Source organism: Nicotiana attenuata, unplaced genomic scaffold (genome assembly GCF_001879085.1).
Source record: "Nicotiana attenuata strain UT unplaced genomic scaffold, NIATTr2, whole genome shotgun sequence".
Taxonomy (NCBI): domain Eukaryota; kingdom Viridiplantae; phylum Streptophyta; class Magnoliopsida; order Solanales; family Solanaceae; genus Nicotiana; species Nicotiana attenuata.
The window spans coordinates 171,597-178,135 of record NW_017672232.1 but is presented as its reverse complement, the minus strand read 5'-3'; positions in this window follow the sequence as shown (position 1 = coordinate 178,135).

The following is a 6,539-nucleotide window of genomic DNA, read 5'->3' as shown; positions in this document are numbered from 1 at the left end:
ATTAAACCAACAAAATAATGCAAAAAAAATTATCCAATTTATTCCTCTTTCGATTAAATAATTCCGTGAACAAAATTACAATCAATTCAAAGCTCCATAAATGAATTCATACAAGGAACTAGAGTTAAAAAATCCGTAAATATCAATCAAAACACCATATCCATCAAACCCTAACGTAAAATACTCCATAATTATAGAGAAAGTCATCATATACATAGTTAAAGAATAAGAAAAAATTAATTCAATCCAAATTCGGGTGTTGAGTTGACGAAAGAATGATGAATCCTTGTGCTTTGAGTCTCCAATGCTCTTCCAATCTTCCGTGAGTCAACAGTCCCTTCAAAAATATGTTTATAGTGTATTTATACCATGTAGAAGCGGGTCCGAATGGAACTACCCTTTCCAAGGCGAAGTGGAAAATTACTCTAAGAAAAATACACAGGCAGGCCGCACCTCGCGTCGCCCCATGCGCCGCGCCAGTGGGAAAGTTCAGAGAGCAAGTTTTTTTCTACTCTACAGGAATTTTGCACTAGCACCTTGTGCCTCGCGGTTGTGCATTTTTCTTAGAGTCATTTTTTTACTCACTTTTTGACATTAAAACTTGGTCCTCGACTCCCGAGTGTGATTCCGGTTTAATTTCTTGGGCTTCTACTCAGACTTCAAAGCTCCAAATCATCCATTTTAGCACCAAACTTGCTTCTTCACTCTAAATCACATCCTACACAATATAACACACGTACGAAGTATAAATTACTAACAATTAGGCTCAAATACAATCAAAGTGTAGTAATCAGAGTGCGAAATATAGTTAAAAATATGAGTTCCTAGCTTATCATCAAGGTCTAAGAAGATTTCAGCGGTAAAGGTCCAATTGAGGTGTCAACTATTCGAGGAGGCGACTTGGGAGGCCGAGAAGGACATGTGGAACAGATATTCACACTTATTCGGCACTCCAGGTATGATTCTAGACCAGTTCGAGGACGAACGTTTGTTTAAGAGGTGGAGAATGTAACGACCCGATCGGTCGTTTTGCTTTCTAGATTCTCGTTTCCCTATTTAAGACTTCCCTTATGTACTTTTATTGTTTTATGACTTGCGTGGATGATTGGTTTGGTTTTGGAAGGGTTCGGGTAGAATTTAGAACACTTGATTCTTTAATAGTGGCCTATGGTGGCCAAGTTTGACTTGAGTCAACACTTTGAGTAAACAACCTCGGAACCGGAATTTGAAGGTTCCAATAGATTTTTATAATTAATTTGGACTTGTTTTGTGTGTTCAGATCGAGTTTCAGGTGATCCGGGGGCATTTCGGTGCTTATTGTTGAAAGCTGGTGTTTTGAAGGTTTTAGAGTTTCTTAAGTTTGGTTTGAAGTAGACTATGGTGTTATCGATATTCGTTTGGGATTTCGAGCCATGGAATAGGCTCGCATTGTGATTTGTGACTTGTGCATAGAATTAGGCGTTATTCCGAGAAGTATGATTTGTCGCGCTCAGAGCTATGGAAGAAGTTTGAAGTTCAAAGATTGATTAATTTGGTTTTGAGGTGCGATTCTTGGTTTCGATGTTATTTTATATGTTCCGAGACTTCGAGTAGGTCCGGATTATTTTTATGAAATTGTTGGTGCATTTGGACGGAGTTCTGGGTGGCTCGGGTGTTTTTCGGACCACTCGAAGCTAAGTTAAATTGGTAGGTTTTTCTAGTGTTGGTTTCCTTCTTCGCAATTGCGGAGGATTTCTCGCATCTACGATGAAGGATTTGGGGCTGAGTCATTTTGTGCTTCGTGTTCGCGAAGGTTGGGTGGCATTCGCGAAGGCTTAAGGACCAATCGCCTACGTATTTTTAATAGCAGGCTCGCGTTCGCGTAGAAGGAGCTGGGACTGGGGGTCGGCAGGTTATTGGCCTTCGCATTTGTGAAGCGTTGGCCGGGCTAGCCTTTGCGATTGTGAGGACCTGGTCGTGTTCAGGAAGAAGAATTGTGGGGCGATGGCAAGTTTGCCTTAGCAATCGCGAAGAAGGGTCAATTGGACAGTAACATTTTAAAACTTGGGACTTAGGCTCATTTTTCACATTTCTAACTTTTCTTGGCCGAATTTGGAGCTTCTTGGAAGGGGATTGTTATCTAGCATTTTAAGGTAAGTGATTTCTACCTAATGTGAGTTTAGTATATAGATTATGGGTAGATATCAACGTGTAAATTGTTAAAATTATATCAACGTGTAAATTGTTAAAATTATGAGATTTTGTTAGAAAACTAAGGATTTAGTAAAAATGGAATTTGACCACGAAATTGATCATGAAATTGAGTATAAATTATATACTTGAGTTTGTAAGGTCATGGGTAACATTTATCTTTAAAATTTTTCGTAATTCGGCACGTGGGACAGAGTGACTTTTATAACTTTTCGAATTGGGTTGAAAAATTACTCTAAGAGATGAATTATGAACTTTTGAGTATATATTGATTAGTTTGTACAACTTTTAACTAGTTTCGTTTTGCTTGGCGTTATTTTGGGGCTACTAGTGTAGTTTGAGGGTCGAGTAGAGGACTTGAAAGCAAGGTAAGTCTCCTGCTTAATCTTGTAAGAGAGAATTATCCCCGTAGGTGCATTAATTGTTATGTACTACTTGTTGTGGATGCTACGTGCGCACGAGGGGACGAGAGTCCATACGTAGCTAAAATCTTATTTATGTCCAGGTAGACTTGGGACTTTATCATACAATAGTTGTATTATCTGAATTCAACTTGTTAGTTTAATTACTTAAATTTATAATTGAAATTTTGATTAGGGATTTTGTTAGGCTGAACTTCATTACCTTGAGTTTTTGGCAGAATACTTGATTGTTGGTAAAAATCATGCTTTCTTTGTGTGCCCATCCTTGTGTTGTAATAGTTTGACCCGTAGTTCGGAAAATTTCTCTATTCCAGTGGATTGGGATGTACGCCTCTACGGTGCTATGAAATAGCATTTTGGATCGGGCCAAACAACCTCGATAGTATATTTGTAATGTATCTATGGTTTGTGTCGGCCGACCCTCGACAATGTACACGATTATTAGGGACCGGGTCGTACGACATCAACGTAATTCGTGCTAATGTTGCTAGGAGTCAAAATATACATGAGATTTCTTTCTTGACTTGAGATTTAATATTTGCTTGATGGTTTTTATTTGTTTGAGATAGCACATGGTATTTGGGAATTTCATACTGTCATTATGTTGAAGGATCATGTTATTTACAATCTTTCCTATTACATTATTTTTGTTATGCTTCATGACTATTTTTAATTCATGTATTTTATTTATTGGACCACCAGTTAGTGTCGATGTAGACCCCTCGTCACTACTTCTGCAAGGTTAGACTAGATACTTACCGAGTACATGTTGATTTATGTACCCATGCTACACTTCTGCACTAATTGTGCAGGTACTGGGGCAGGCACATTTGGTGGCTATTCAGGCGCGCATACGCACTATCCAGAGACTTAGTGGTGAGCTGCTCCACATGCTCCGATCTGCAGCACCCGGAGTCTACTTCTGGTTACATTTACTATTTCTGTCTATTTCATTTCCAACAGTAGTTATAGTGGTTTGTATATTCTACTAAATTGCTCGTGCACTTGTGATACTGGATTTTGGAAATTTCTAGTAGTTGTTTATGGTTTTGCCTAATATTGCCATCATTTTATTTTTTATGATTTATTTATGTTTTATATCTCCATGGTCTTCTACGCTTAATTTTCTGTATTTAAAAAACCATGATATCGAAAGAATAAAATGGATAATTAAGTTGATAGTTCACTGTTGGCTTGCCTAACAGCGATGTTGGGCCTCATCACGGCCTAAGATGGGAATTGGATCGTGGCACTATGAAATCCAATAGGTACTATCGTTGTATCCGAATACCAAGTCTAATTATTTGCCCCCTCAATCCATTCACAGGAATAAAGACGGCATACTAATATGTAGTCTCAATCTATTGTGAGCCAATGGTATATTTACATATTGAGAAGACTAAAATATATTTCAAACTAACTGGTGTCGCTTATACATATCTGTTGGACTTTAAAGGCATTGAGCTTCAAAGACTTTAAGCATTGGGCTTTAAAGTATAAGAGTGTGAATTGGAAATGGTGGGAAATAAAATGGAGGGAAATGAAAATTTGAATGAAGTGAGCTTTTGACTTGCACTTTGTCCCTCATTGGTGAGGGACAACTAAATTTGTGTGCTTATATATAGAATCACTTCTTAAAGCTCTTAAAAGGAGTTGAAGAGAATAAACCCTCGCGCCGTCGTCGTCGGCTTCGGCTTGGCTTTGGCTTTGGATTTGGATTTGGATTTGTCAAACGATCGATAAGATTATTTTTTGGACAAAATTTATTTAATTAATTATTTAATAATTAATTAAATGCCAGATCACTGCTGAAGATTCAGAAGGATAGTATGGCCGCGGTCCTGGCGTAACCGCGGTAGGACCGCGCCAGAACCCTGCTGCAGATTCAGAGGGCCACTCTGGCCGCGGTCCTGGCGTAACCGCGGTAGGACCGCGTAAACTTCTGAAAAGGCACCTTTTCCAGAACAAACATCACACCTCTTCCAATAATTGCCTATAAATTCTGAGGCATGGCTTCGTTTTTAATACACCAAAAACATTACAGAACTTCCTTCTTTCTGAAAATACTGCATTCTAATTCGCAGTCTCTCTGTCTCAAATTCGTAAGTGTGATTTTGCTCCGTTCTTTAAGTTTGTTGGTATCCTGCAGTTTGTATTGTCACTGTTGCAGAAAGGTTTATTCTGTTTTATCCTGGGAGGATTTAATCCATTACCTTGGAAACGTGTGAGGGGGTTAAAATTCCTTAAGGACGCACAAGAAAATTGTGGACTCGGAATATTTCTTAATCTTTACTGTTTTTCCAGTTTCTCTTATTCTTCTAACAATTTTTTGATTTTGTGTTTTAACACAGTAGCAGCAACAAGCATAAGGAATTTTAATACTAACGTTTATGTGTTAAAATATATATTAAACTGTTATTTATATTTTGTATACTGGCCTGGAGACTAAAGCCTTCGTGCTTTCTACTCCAATAATTGTTCTGTCCGGTTTAAAGTATATCAAAACTTTACCGGAATAATAAACGTATGGGTTTGAAGTATATGAAAACTTCACCATTGTTACGTGTTGTATGTTTGGTTTGGTATTCAGTTTGAAGATATCAAAACTTCACTGATTTAACCAAGTTCTGTTTTGTTTCCAACTTAACAGAAAAATGACGAATGAAAACCAAACTAATGGGAATGTTGCGGGAATGGGTGCTACTGTTACGAATGTGGCTGCCTCGTCAAGCCGTTCAACTCCTGCTCATGCTATGGCACCAGCAGAAAAACCCGGAAAGTTTTCCGGTATCGACTTCAAACGTTGGCAAATGAAGATGCTCTTCTATCTTACTACGTTGAGTTTGCAGCGATTTATCAAGGAGGATCCTCCGGTGCTGGCTGAAAACACTCCAGATGACGAACAATTTGTTGTAACTGAAGCATGGAAACATTCTGATTTCTTGAGCAAAAACTACATTTTGAGTTGTTTGGAAGATACCTTGTACAATGTCTATAGTGTCATGGAAACTTCAAAAGCGTTATGGAATGCGCTTGAGAAGAAGTACAAGACTGAGGATGCCGGACTTAAGAAGTTCGTAGCTGCAAGGTTTTTGGATTTCAAAATGGTTGACACTAGGTCAGTCATAACTCAAGTCCAAGAATTACAAGTCATTGTGCATGACCTCCTTGCTGAAGGTATGGTCATAAATGAGGCCTTTCAAGTCGCTGCTTTCATCAAGAAGTTACCTCCGCTGTGGAAGGACTTTAAGAACTATCTGAAACACAAGCGTAAGGAAATGACGCTTGAAGACTTGATTGTTCGTTTGAGGATAGAAGAAGATAACAAAAATGCTGAAAAGAAGTCATGTGGCAACTCGACAATAATAAGGGCTAACATTGTTGAGGATGCGCCACAAAATAAGAAGAGAAAAAGGCTTCTGGACCAAAGAATTACCCAAGCAAGAAAAAGTTAAAGGGTAATTGCCACAACTGTGGAAAGTCTGGCATAAGGCCATGGACTGTCGTGCACCAAAGAATGATGTACAAAAGAAAAACAAGAAGAAGAATCAAGCGAACATGGTTGAAAATGTTGAAGACATGGAGGACTTGTGTGCCATGTTGTCTGAATGCAACTTGGTAGGAAATCCTAAAGAATGGTGGATTGATTCTGGAGCCACCCGCCATGTTTGTGCTAACAAGGAGTTATTTTCTTCTTATGCCCCCGTAGGACCCGACGAGACAATTTTCATGGGAAATTCATCTACGGCCAAAATTGAAGGAGTTGGCAAGATTGCGTTGAAGATGACGTCGGGTAAGATAGTGACTCTAAACCAAGTTCTCCATGTTCCAGAAATTCGCAAGAATCTGGTGTCTACCTCACTTCTTGTCAAGAATGGATTCAAATGTATTTTTGCTTCTAGTAGTGTTGTACTATGTAAGAATGAT